General features: G+C 40.9%; 1 protein-coding gene across 2 annotated transcripts in view; it reads left to right on the top strand.

The window, feature by feature from the left end:
• Nucleotides 1-14,371, top strand: part of APLF (aprataxin and PNKP like factor) — a 447,297-nt gene that overhangs the window by 134,577 nt on the left and 298,349 nt on the right. The gene's annotated exons all lie outside the window — the stretch shown is intronic.

Here is a 14,371-nt window from a genome sequence, read left to right as displayed (position 1 = left end):
ACAAGGCTGGATAACTAAAAAAAAAAAAAAATCTTAGATTTTTTTAGTTAGCCAGCTCCAAGTAGCTGGATAACTTGAGGCAAGTATATTCAGAAGGACATTTATCCCACTGAATATATGGGACAAATTGCTTGGCTAACTGAAGCTGGATAACTTGTCCATTTCATGGCTTACTAAATATGGACCACTTCAGTTTTAGTTCATTAGTCCAAAGCACTTTATTCCAAAACAATTCAGGTCTTTCCAGGTTTATATTGCATACTAGCGGTACCTGGCTACGTGTTGCAGTGGCAGAGTCAGATTATTTTCCCCCCTCCCCCTTCCTCATATATCTCAGTCACACATTGTCCTCCCCCTTGGTCACTCCCCCCCCTTTCCTCCCCTGTCCCCACTCCAACTCTCTCCCCTCACACTCACCGCCCCCTTCATTCTCCCTCCCATCACTGTCACCTCTCCCCGCCTACTCCCTACCCTTTCGTCAGTGACAGCACACCCTCTCTGAATCTCCTTCCCTGACTCAGATCCCCCTCCCGCTCGCAATGTCCTCCCAGCTGATCCCCCCCCCCGTCCCTCTCCCTCTTGTGCGGTTCTGCACGGCCCGCTCCCGAAGACGCGAGGTCAGTGAGGATCCCTCCCTGTCGTGCACGTGAGCCGTACTAGATCGCCGCCGCAGCTCCTCCCGGGTGTCGAAGTTCGGCTGGCCGACACCACCACGCCCGATATCGCCGCCGGTCTGCCGCTGCTGCTCCTCCCAGCGCCATGTTGGTCCCGCTGTGCCCGACGTGCACCACTGCTGCTCCTCCCAGCGCCATGTTGGTCCCGCTGTGCCCGACGTGCGCTCCCGCCCGCGCATGCGCAGTACAGCAGCTTCATTTCCCAAGGTAGATAGTGTGTATTGCATGTCTGTCCAACAGATGTCGCTGTTTTCCCCACACACATGTAAAAATATGTTTTTCTCTGTAACCGTGTGGCATCTATGTAATCTAGATAGAGAAGAACCTTGCCGAAAGTGAAAGCAAGGTTGTGTCCAAATTTGAAAGCAATTGGTGCAGTAGTTTCTGAGATTATCGATTACGTCCAAACTATTTTACATTTTTATTTATATAGATTTTAGACAAAGACCTGTACAATGAAGTTGTAGAAGAGCATTCTTTCTGACAGCTCTCACATGGAGATTGTTGTGTAAGTAATGTTGTACTGTGGATCTCAGGTGGCAGCTAAGCTTTTCAGCAGCTCATTTACAGTGATCTGTGGGTTCTGTTTTATAGATCTGACCATTTTTCAGGCAGTTTTATAAGATATATTTCTTGGTCTTCCAGATCTTATGTGAGGTTCTGTGGGCATTTCTTTCCTTCCACCAGCAGGGGTCCTCAGTAAGCCATAAATCCCTGCTGCTTAATCCTCCAAGCTCTATAGTTTGGAGGCCCTGCTGGCAGCCATGTTTGGTATTGCCTCACATTTAAAAACATGTGGCACTGGGAAAAATCTTGGAAGGACAATTTGAGTAAGATAGAAGTCTGTCATGAGTTTAGGCAGGATATGTCAACAGCACTGCCCTTGATTTATTACATTAAGTTAGTGCTCCTCACATATCCTAAGATCTTCCTAAACTCATGAATATCTTAATCAAATTGTCCTTTCAACGTTTTTCCCAGTGCCACATGGCAACAAAGATGAATGAGCCTTGAATAATTTGGCTTGTAAGAGCTCTGGAGCATTCTAAATACTTGACTCTTTTTTGAGCCTTTCCATAGAAAACTAGTTTAAGGTGGATATTTCACTAGGGCCTGGAGCTCTCTAACTCTGCAGGCCAAAGTTATTGCCATGAAAACAAATTACCTTAAAGGTCAGGTACTTTAACCAGCCAGAGTTTGCAGGCAAAGTGGGCATTTGTCTCAATATATTAACAATATTAAAACCATTGTAAGAGAGCTGTTGCCTTCTATCTGGAGCATGCTAAGTAATTGGGGCTTGTTTGAACTTCTCTATATCAGCCTCAGTTAACTGAAAGAGAGGTAGCAAACTCTGCTTACAATTCTTGATCCTCTGTTTTCAATGGTGGCAGAACTCCATTTAATTGCCACTGCTATGCTTGATCACTGCCACGGCTAGGCTTCCTCTCTGCAATCTTTCTTTTCACCACTAGCATTAGCATCCCTAAGTTGCTATCACTCACACAGCATTGTGCACGCTAACCCCAAACTGAATTCCCCTTCTTTTACGTCTGCACTCGCTCAATTCTAGCAAGCAAATGTTGAACAACTCTTTCTTGTTTCCTGGGTCCAAGTTCTACCCGAACAACTGGATTGATCCATCCTTGCTATCCTCAACCCTAACATGCCCTGTTCATCTGAAATACCCTCTTTAAAGGGAAGCATTTCTTTTGGTGAAGTGCATATGGTGAGGAACAATCTAGGAAGATATAACCTTGGCTGAATCAAGAAGATAGAATCTGCAGAGAGGAGCAATAAAGTGAGTTTCTGAGACCTTGTATGGGAAGGGATTTTGGTAGGAAACAGAAAGAAAGGAATTACAGCAAAGAAGTTCATTGCTCCATATATCAAATAGTCAAGCCACCAAACATCAGGATAGTTTAGCATGATATAATTTGAAAAGAAATGTATTCAGATATCTTGAATTATACTTGATTTGTCATTCAGCGTTACAGTAAGAGGTAAAGAAGGTCTAATTATTAGAGAACAGTAGTTTGAGTTATCAGATTTTCTGTGACTTAATTTTCAATATTTGTTCTTATATTGATTTTCTGGGGGAATGTAAATAGCCAATTAACATTAAAGTGAAAAATAATAAAAATAATCATTCTTAGTTTTCACCTTCTGCTTATTTCTTCCTTTCTGCCAGGTGCTAGAAATATCTTTTAGGCTATCGCCACAAAAGCAGCTGCTTGTATATTTCTGTACAAAATTCTGTGTATGTACTAATGTATTTGTATTTTTGGATGTACATCACTTTCTGTACTTACAGTAGCAGGGCAAGTTTATCAAGTTTAAACAACAAGAAAAGGCCTTAGAAAATCCACCCAGCTTTTTGGTTCTTTGTGACCCAATAAGCGTTGAATTGCTGTTTTGAAGTGAACACTGTTCTAATTGGATTAGCAGCCTGCATATCCTTCATGTATGTCCAAACTAGTTTGCCCTTGGAAAACAGGTCAGGGTCATGGCCGCATTGGTGGCCCATCTGAGGTCAACTTCTGTTGAAGAATTATGCAGACCTGTGAATAGAACGTCTATTCACACATTTAGATCATATTATTGTGCTTTATTTTGAGTAGGTTTGTCTTTCAAAAAAAATTATTCCAGCCTCTTGGTAGGATTGTTCTGGTTTTTCCCTTTTTGTTGAAGACAGCCTTTAACTTGAGAGTCTCACCAGTGTGAGTGGGTGATTTAGCTTGCCTTCAGAGAATACAAAATTGCTCACCTGAAGTTAGCATATGGAGTCATAACAGGACTAAGTCTGGATGCCGAGATGTGGAAACTGCCGTGTCCAGAGGGACCTTTGGATTTTTCCTGGAAAGCTTTGAAAATGTGTTCCATGTTGGCACTGTCAGTGTGACTGATGAATCTGGGAGGGCGGGCAGGCCAAATGCATGGCTGCCCATGGTAATGTGGGAGTCAGGCTCACCTCGGGTGGCTTACTTAGGGGGAAGGGGGGGGATCAGGTGTTTGATGGTCTGTTTCCTGATGGTTAGGACAGGGAGGTAGTAAGAATAGTTTAAATGTGGGGGATTGACTTATGTGATTGGTTGCAGGGCTCTAGGGCAGAAGGGAAATGGGGAAGAGTTTGTAGGAGGATTTCCTGTCGTCAACAGGTTAATCTTCACTTGTCTGCTAGTTTTAGTTGGAGCTGCATCCCGCCCATCTGTCCTTATGTTCCTTGGTGTGTTGGTTATTATGGATGTTTCATTTGTCACAATGGGAAGGTATGTGGGTTGCCCGAGCCAGTTTTGAGTTCAGCGGTATGCTGATTGATTTGCTGACTTGCCTGGTTGGTCAAGTCACTCCGGGGCGCTCCTCTGCTCGATGCGCACCTGAGCGCCCCAGAGTCCTCCATTCGGACCCTGCTCCTCCTCGCGACCATGAGGAGCCATTTCTTCAGCCTGCCGACCAGGCCCCATCGCCAGACCCCCACCGCTCTGAGCCTGCCTCGAGACTCCACCTACCTACCTCGCACGTCAGAGAAGTGCCGAGGGACAGATCGTCAAAAGGCCGCCCCAGTGAGCCATCGGCGCCACGCACTGAGCGTCTCTAGCCGAAGGAGTGCAACAAAGGGGCCTGCCCCATAGTGCGCCCCTTTGTGCTGCTCCTTTGCTCTGTTCCAGTTCCCATCACAGCTCAGCGTAGAAGCGACAAGAGACAGAGAACCTCAATATCATTTCTGCCTCCCATCACTAATCCACCGGGGTTAAGGGCGCACCAAGGCCACTCACCGACCCCAGTCCGCCCATGGATGCTACAGACGGCCCACCACGACGTCTCACAAACGGCGGATATTAAAAATAAGGCCGTGACCCGACTCCCCTCTCTCTGAGACAGCACCTACGATCGGCTCGACCTCTGCCTACGCTCCCCGCGATCGGCGGTAGACCCATTGGGATCAGGAGCAGACTGCAGCGTTCCTCCTCCCATTGCCACGAAGCTGCACCTCCCAACACAATCGTACCACACCCTTTGACTTCACTGCTTGGCAACCCGCCTACCTTGACATTAAAAATAAGACTGCAACTCTAGGCATCGCACGCCAAAGGAGCGCGACCAAGGAGCCGGCCCCTTGGTGCGCCCCTTAGTGTCACTCCGTAGTGTCACAATCACACCTCATAATTTACTCCACCTCCTCTTCTACTCCCCTTTGTACCCCCCACCACTGCTCTTTCACACCTCTCCCACTCTTACCCCGTTCGGCTAACCCCACCCCCTCTACACAACCCACAATATGCTTGGACCACCAATTCCCATCTTCAAATACCATTACCACAAAACATTTGCTCACCATCATCACCCATCCCACATACCAAACCAAACCCTTGCTACCTCTCATGCTCACCCCTTTCACCCAACTTGTTGGCCTTACTGCCTTTACCTTTTTCCTCTTCAATTCTCAATCTATTGTCAAGGAAACCCCCATTCTGCACGACATTCTTGTAGATGAAAAACTGGACATCTGTGCAATCACTGAGACCTGGCTCAAGGACACAGACACAGTCCTGCTCAATCAACTACGTTCCCACACCTATGATTTCTTTTCAATACCGAGACTCAAAAAAAGAGGCGGAGGTCTCCTCGCAGCAAAAAAAGACCTTAAACTCACAGCCCGCACTGTAAGCACTGCTCCCAAATTTGAAATTGGACTTTTTCAAATCCCCACAACTACAGATCCCCCCCCCCCAGGTCTCCTTGATGAGAAAAATTAATCTCCCCTCATTGAATTTATAGCCTAGAACATCAATTTTGACTCTCCTGCTATCATTCTCGGAGACTTCAATACATGTTGACTCAATACCCCTCTCCCCCTTATGTGAAACTGTCCTGTCTTCCCTCTATGCTATGGGCTTCAAGCATATCCTAAATAACTCAACACACAAAGCAGGTCCACACTGGACCTCATATTCACCAACAAGTGCATCACTCCAGACACTCCCACCTCTACACCAGTGCCCTGGTCAGACCACTACCTCATCCAAGCTAATTTTTCCATAAAAAATTCATCCCCCCAACAAATACTAAACCCAACACTATACACTTTTGCAAACCCTGCTCCAAAGATGACCTCATCTCAGCATTCAATAATGAGTTACATAAAATTGACATGACCAACACCAACACCACCATCACATCATGGAACTCAATTACTAATAATATTGCAGATTCTATTTGCCCTTTACAATCAAAGAAACTCAACCCCTCTCATACTGCAAAACAACCATGGTACACACCAAATCTAAAAATGAAGAAATGTAACCTTAGGAACCTTGAAAAGACTTGGCGAAAAGACACCTTACCCTCACATCTTGCCAAATACAAATCCGCATTACACAATTATCGTAAGAAGATCCTTATAACTAAACGAGATTTCCATGCTAAACGTATCCATAATCTCCAAATCAACTTTAATGCCCTTTTTTCTTATGTCACTGATTTAACTAAAACTATCCTTATGCCCCATCATGAAAAAGATGCCAAACCTAAATGTGATGACTTAGCTCAATTTTTCCACAACAAAATATCCAAGATTATGACACGTTTCCCTGCTACCCCGCCACTGCTCCAAAGCTCTCCCACACATCCCATCTGCCTCACACAACACCATTGAATCTATCACCTCCTCTGAAATTGAAGCTATCCTCAAGAAAATCAAACCCACCTCTCACCCATCTGACACCATTCCCTCCAAATCCCTCCTAACCATCCCTAAAACTATAGCACCACACCTGGCCAACATTTGTAACCTCTCTATTATACTAGGTGATTTCCCCACTCCCCTTAAACAAGCCATTATTAAATCCATCCTCAAAAACCTAAACTCGACCCCACAGAGCTGTCCAACTATCGACCTATCTCTAATCTACCCTTCCTAGCAAAACTCCTTGAAAAAATAGTTAACACTCAGCTCACTGAATACCTGGAAAAACACAATATACTCTCCCCATCCCAATTCGGCTTCTGTCGGCACCACAGTACTGAAACCCTCTTAATATCGCTTTCAAACTCCCTCCTCAAGGGACTGGATAAAGGACACTCCTACATACTTGCTATGCTCGACATTTCTGCGGCCCTCGATACCATAAGCCATAACATTCTACTCGTTCGCCTTAAAGAAATAGGCATTTCCGATATACCCCTACGCTGGTTTGAATCCTTCCTTAAAGACAGGCAATACAAAGTAAAGCTTGGTAACATGGAATCACAAGCTCATAACCTTAATTATGGTGTTCCCCAAGGCTCTGCACTCTCTTCCACACTATTTAACACATACATACTACCCCTATGCCACCTCCTCTCCGATCTGGGTCTTACGCACTTCATATATGCAGACGATGTACAAATCATCATCCCCATCACAGACTCTATACATAATGCCCTCAAAACCTGGGATTCTGCCCTCTCCACCATCAACGCCCTTCTCATTAGCATTAACTTGGCCCTCAACACTGACAAAACTGAAATCTTAATCATTACCCCCCCCCCCCCCCCCAGCAATCATAACTCCACCTCCCAACCCAAATCCCTCGCTATTCCCCCTACAATCACCCTATCACCATATGTGAGACCTTGGAGTCATAATTGACAATCAATTAAATTTTAAAAAATTCTTCAAAACCACCATAAAAGACTGCTATTTTAGATTACACACTCTAAAAATATTCAAACCCCTTCTACATTTCTCTGACTTTCGTACAGTACTACAATCACTGGTTCTCACAAAAATTGACTACTGTAATACACTCCTTCTGGGCCTCCCCAAAAACACTATCCTCCCCCTCCAATTGCTTCAAAATGCTGCAGCACGCATTCTCACCAACACTCGTAGAAATGAACATACCCCATTCTAAAAGAATTACACTGGCTCCCCATTGCTGCATGGATTCGCTACAAAACATTAACCATTATACACAAAACCCTACATACACATGATATTCATTGGCTCAAAGATTCTCTATATTTCCACGATCACAACAGACCAATTCGAGCCCAATATTCCGCTACCTTACACACACCCCCTACCAAGTGTTCACACCTCTCCTCGACTAAAGAGCGTGCCATTTCCATAGCCGGTCCTGCAACCTGGAACTCCATGCCCTCTGACCTCCGTCAAGAGATATGCCCAAAAATATTCAAACAAAAGCTCAAGACTTGGCTAGTTAGACAAGCCTTCTCCTGATCCCTTCCCCTTGTATCCTTCTTGACTCAATAGAAAGAATGTTTCATTGAACACTTTCTCTTAATTTATTGTAACTGTTGCATATAACCCCTCATTGTACCTTATCCATTACACATTTGTTACTTAACTGCTGTACTTACTCCCTCCCCCTTACCCCGCCTCCTTTTCCTCCCCTCCCTTCTTTCCCCCCTATGCACTATTGTTAAGTAATTTTGCATTTATAATATACTTGCTGTTTTTAGTTTATATTGCTAGATAATATTGTTTTCGCTTTAACATTATCATTTCCCATGTTATTATTGCTAAATAATATTGATGTCTCTAACTTTTTCAGTTCACAGTTTATTATAGTTTTCTGTAAAGCAATTTTTTGCTGATGTTCTTGTTTCATGGAAACCAATATGATGTTTCCCTACGAATGTCGGTATAAAAAACCTCTAAATAAATAAATACATTTCTGGAAATTGTGGGGATGGAACAATTGGGTGCAATTGTTCCATGTACGGCTTCTTGCTGAGGTGGGAGTCATGGGAGCTGTGGTATTGATATACCGGTGGCCTGCAGGCCGAGTGGCCTGGGGGTGTTCATCTTGTTGGGCTTGTCATTTGGTATATAGCTAGCTCAGGTTTCTGTTATGTATTGTAATAAAGCTGCGGCCTATTTGATTCCACTTAGGTATAGGTGTGTTTTATTGTGTTTCTGGTGACTCTATTGTAAAAGGGCGGATGCAGGAGAGGTGAATGTCCTGGTTACCCATATTATCCTGGGTTCAGAGAACACCTGGTAGAAATAAGCAACTTTGTTTTGTTCCAGGAATCATAAATTATGCAGTTAGAGAGCAAGAAGTGAACTGCCAGTGACCTGGAGCAAAGGGAAACTTGGGGCAAAGAAAGAAAGGCAAGCAAAGATTGTGGTAAATGTAGTGGAAAAGATCCATGTATGTTGTAGAAAATATTTGATGTGAATTATGACTCCTACGATGTTTGGTGAACTGCATGCGTTGTCCAAATGGAAGCAACTTTGCAGGATTGTAGGCTCATGTTGACAGTAGAAATTATTTTTGTATTTGAGAGATGACTACTGCTTAAAAAAAAAGGTGAAGATTAAATATTTTAGATTAAAATGAGTACTGCAAATTCAAGAATTAACTTTGCTTTTCAGAAAGTGAAATATCACCCAAACACAATCTTCTGCACTATTTATTGTCAGTCTGCTCGAGAAATCTTAGAAATTATGAAATTCTTATAGAAATGGCTGCTATTCATTTCTTCTTTCTTTTCTTTGTTATGTAGTTCTTTTGTCTAAGACTGTAAGCCTCGACTCTTCTCATTACCTAAATAATAAAAATAATCCATTTTTGCTTCTTTTCTTTTCATCGTTTGCGTTCTGACTCTTTAATTTGGGAGACAACCATCCAACTACAGTATACACTGTTGGATGCTTAATGTTTATTAGCTTGATAGTGCTGCTAAAAACAATGCTGTATTGAAAAATGATCCATAGTAAAACTTCAGTTCAGTAATAGAGATTTTCTGTCACAAACCATAACAAATATTATGGACTTGAGTGCATTTTCAAGAAACAGAATATTTGATATTTATTGCATGAGAAATGCTCAAGATACACTAAATCCATTTTTTTCCTATTTTCCAGAAAATGTTTTGAAAAACAAACTTTTTGTACATGTCAAAATTTTCGTCCTTGAAACTTTTTTATGTCTCGGATGTTAAAGCAAAATTAGGTGCCAGAGGGAGTAAACAACAACTGACAATTTTAAGAAAGCAAATATTTTTAGGATATATTTCTTTTTTTAAATGCAGCTTTTGCTTTGAAGTTGATTGTTTTCTAGAGTCTAATTCCAGTTTATTTTAATGGATTATATAGATTAGGAGGCCAATTTCAGCACAATTTAGCTGGATAAGTGGCGGCAACTGAATATCCGGCTCCATTCAGCGGCTAAGTATTGGGCGGAAAATGGTTGTTTTGGGGAGGAATTACTTATCCGGTTAACTTAGCCACATAAGTGTTTATATTCGGACTATCTAGCGATTTTTATGGGGATATTCAGCAGCATAGCCTTGCTACTGACTATCCCTTGTAAATTAGTTGGATAAAACTTATCTGGATAATTTACAAGGAATAGCTGTACAAGTCTTATTTAGATGAAAAGTCTCAGATGTTGTATATAAAACTGCTTTGGTTGAAGCCAGCATACGTTTTTCAGTCTAAAGTTGAAAATGCTTAGAATGATTCTCAAGAGCTCATTATAATAGTTAAAGATCTCAGGTCGCCTTTCATTCTGTCTTTTTCCATCTCTTATTCTCCATTAATCTGTTAATTAATTCCTGGATTGTTTTGTTGAGAAAGTTCAGAAAATACATCAAGCTTCAGGGGCTATTGATGTAACTGTCTACTTTGCACATGTGCATCATGTTACTGTCCTAGAAGAACAGATTTTAGATTATCTAAAATGAGGTTTTTATTTTTATTCAGTAAGGCTCATCCTTCCACTTATGCTCTTAATCTATGCACCTTTTCTCTTATTGAGCTTTCTAAAGAGGTCCTTGATGATGCATTAACTTCTGTTATTGACACTTCTTTTTAGGAGGCTTTTTTTTTTCTAGCCTAGATATTCCCTAAAACATGTTTTAATTAAACCTCTATTAAAAAGGCCAACATTAGACACCAACAATTTAGAAAATTTTAGGCCTGTTGCAAACATGCCTTTTCTAAGTCAGTTGAAAGAGCAGTACATCTTTCTCAGTATGATTGTCTTGATCTATTTGTCTGGGTTCCAGGCTAAACATAGTTCTAAGAAGGTTCTGATATATTTGGTTGTTAATCTGAGACTAGAGATGGACAGTGGTGGACATTTCTATTGTTAATATTAGATCTATTAACTACCTTCAACCCTTTCACCATAGGATTCCTTTGCTGAGTTTCAGAGACACTGGAGTTGAGGCAATTGTTTTACCTGTTTTCAGTAATTTCTCTTGGGTAGGTCTCAGTCTATATTCTGAAAGGGCAATACTTCATTTCCTAGTCCTCTAGATTGTGGGGTTTCTTGGTAGCCAGCTCTACTGCTCATTTTGTTTAATATTTATCTCCACTCTGTTCTGGTTATAATAAGATTTTTAGGTTTCTCATTTCATTGGTATGCCAATGATCTGCAAATTTATTGTCCATTTGAGAGTAATCCAGCTAAGTCCATCTAGAGAATTAATGCCCACCTTGATACAGTATTCATTTGGATGAGAGATTAGTCTTATTAGCATTTAATGCCAATTTATTAAGATTCTTGTGATTGAAAATTCTCAAGCCATTAGAGAAGATTTTGTGATTAGATTGGATGAATCAACTCTTTCTATAAAGTTACAGATCAAGAGATTTGGCGTAATACTTGATATGAATCTTAAACAGGAGACTCATGTTCAGGAGATGTATAGGAAGGCCTGGTATAAGCTTTGTATGGTCGGCATTTTGAAACCCTACATATCTGGTAAACAATTTCAAACAGTTGTTCAAGATCTGGTACTCTCCCCATTAGGTTATTGAAACTCTGTTGGTCTAACTCTTAAGACCCTACAGAGTATACAGTTGGTTCAACATGCAGTTTCTAGGTTGGTTTTATCTTGCAGCCTGAGATACCATATTACACCAATTTATATCACCTTCATTAGTTACCAGTACTCTATAGAGTTAGCTTTAAAATTATTTGCCTTATGTTTAAGGCCATCTATGGCATAGTTCCAGACTACTTGTCAATTAAACTTTCTAAATACAGGGAGATTCACTCGAAAGAGGCCCTGAATATTCTGTAATAACTCTCACTAGGATGAAGCAATCTGAACGAAACAATGTGCAATGTGCTCCTCATTATATGGAGCTTCAGAGCGATGAGGTAGGCACCGGACAGCTGTCACGATGTTTAACCTCCGTTTGCGAGATGGAGCACATGGGCATAGCAGAAACTGAGTCCTTTTTCGGCAACAGGGTAATTTCAAAGGGGCTTTGGCCACCACGGTCGTCTGATCTGACATCACCAGACTTCTTCCTTTGGGGTATGCTCAAAGGAAAAGTCTATCAGAACAAGCCTCGTCCTGTGGAAGATTTGAAGGAAAACATCCAACATGAAATTGCTGCTATTGCTTGCAGACATGTTCAGGAACATGGAGCACTGCATCGAAATGAGTCTGGTGGAAAATAGCGATCAGTTCCAGCATTGCATGTAATGCAAAAGATTACACATACGTCACGGTATGTAGGTTACGTTTTTGGTTCAGATTGCTTCATCCTAATGGCAGTTACAACAGAATATTTGGAGCCTCTATCAAGTGAATCTCCCCATACTTTCTAGGACAGCTCCTGCAGTCATGGAATGATTGTTTCTATCCCTTTTCTAAGGACTTTAAACTAGCTAAGAACAGATCTCCGGCCTTTTCTTATGTGGCTCATGTCTTATGGAACTCTCTACTTCAAAAGTAGAGATTGGAAGTTAATTATTTAATATTTGGTGACTCTTGAAGGCCTTTTTGTTTTGAGAAGCATTTAGTCATTTTGCTCAATAATGCATTAATATATTTTGGGGTTAGTGTAGATCTGACTGGTTAATCTGTTTGTTTTAGCTTTGAAAGTTTTTGATGCATTTAGTGTATTTCTGTTTAGTATTATTTGCTTTGTATTTAATTTATTATATTTTATTTTGTAGTCTGGTTTTATTATGTATCTTGTGCTTTGCTATATTTTATGTATGTTAATTTATTTTAAGTTCTGTACATCTCCTAGAGCCCCAAGGTGGGTGTTTGATAAATTAAAATAAATAAACACTTGTATTGGTGTAGGTGCTGCGTCAATCACTGAACTGTTGTTTAATAGTGTTGAGAAAAAACTCTAAATCTGCCTTTTCCCAGTTTTTTTCTGAGATTTTTTTCTGTTTTCATTAGGTAGAAGTTGATTTTGCTTTATAGAACTGCTTCCTGAATTATAGAAGCCATAATAAAAGCTTCCTCAGGTATGGCTTACATACATTACACAGGATCTGCCTTCCCTCTACTAGCACCTGTAAAAGCACATTAATATGCGTTATCATCATGTGTTTGGAAATAGGTCCCTTAATATAGGTATTTCAAGTTCACGGTCAGTGTAACCCTAGTGTATGTTTTGAAAATATGATATGCCAATAGTGGGGGAATACAGTTAAAATGAAAATTGAGCCATCTGGAGAACAATTTAGATTTTTCATCTTCCCAACATTTGGCAACAAAAAAATTGAGATTTTAATGCACATTAGTTTGCCAGGTTGAATGTGTGTTTTACCATAGGGCATTATTTGTGTTTTAATCTGTTGATCTACACTTTGAAGTGAATTTAATTTGATATAAGCTCTTAGTTATTGTAGTGCTAATGTGTGCACATTTCCACTCATTTCCCCAGTCTGCAATCCTCAAAAGGGACAATTAGCCCAGTGTGTCTGTCCTCCCACCCAAGCAAATAATCCCTTCTTCCCAATAGCAAACCCTAAGAAACCTTAACAGAAACCTCACCCATAGCTGAATGGTAAAAAAAAATCCTTCCAGAACGCCGTTGTAATGGTGCTGGGCCTTGGAGCAGTGTGCTCATGTCTCAGTGAGCTTATCTTGGTATTCAGGCCTGGCAGGTTCATGCTCTGAAACAGGCCTGGCAGGTTCATGCTCTGAGCTCTTATAGTTTTAAGGAGGTCAGTATGTTTCCAATTTCCAGAATCTCCCTTTTCTCATATGTTCTAAGCCACTCACTTTGAGAAAGTCTGAAACTGGACTTCTGTCCTCAATTCTGATTCCAGTAATGCTGTAACACTTTCTCCAAGATTCTGTTCTATGCTATATCCTCAACCCCCCAATAATATCTTATAAAATTACTATTCAGTTTCTAAACTCTTTTTCTTCAGTGACTATTATTTTATTTATTTATTTATTTAAAAACTTTTCTATACCGTCGTTCAGTGAAGCACCATCACAACGGTTTACATTTAGGCACAAATAGGTTTGGTTTGTTTTCTAAGTTATCCATGGGGTGCCAATATTTAACGGTTACATAGTTCAATAATATACTCTAAATGAGAAGTGAGTTGGAGATACTGTTTATATTACCTTTTCTCCAGTTATAGTAGTGACACCAGTTTTAAAGCTTGCATTAAGACTGCTTAAGAAACAGCTTAACAACTGGGGGGTTTTCCACTACATAATTTCTTACAAAAGCTAAAACAATTGCAATACCATAGTCTTTAACACACAAAGCAAAAGGAAGCAGTAACAGTTCCACTTCTGAGTCTTAAATGTACAGCTTGAACAGATTCTATACTAGTTTCCCAGATAAAGCCAATTTGTCAAGCACTGGATTCGGGAAGTATAACTTCAGCAGTTGTAGTATTGCAAGTTCCAAACCTTAACTTAAGGTTAATTAGTCAGAATGCCAGACTTTGGGTTCTAAATACATA

Source organism: Rhinatrema bivittatum, chromosome 3 (genome assembly GCF_901001135.1).
Source record: "Rhinatrema bivittatum chromosome 3, aRhiBiv1.1, whole genome shotgun sequence".
Classification (NCBI taxonomy): domain Eukaryota; kingdom Metazoa; phylum Chordata; class Amphibia; order Gymnophiona; family Rhinatrematidae; genus Rhinatrema; species Rhinatrema bivittatum.
This window is presented reverse-complemented; position numbering and strand designations above follow the sequence as displayed.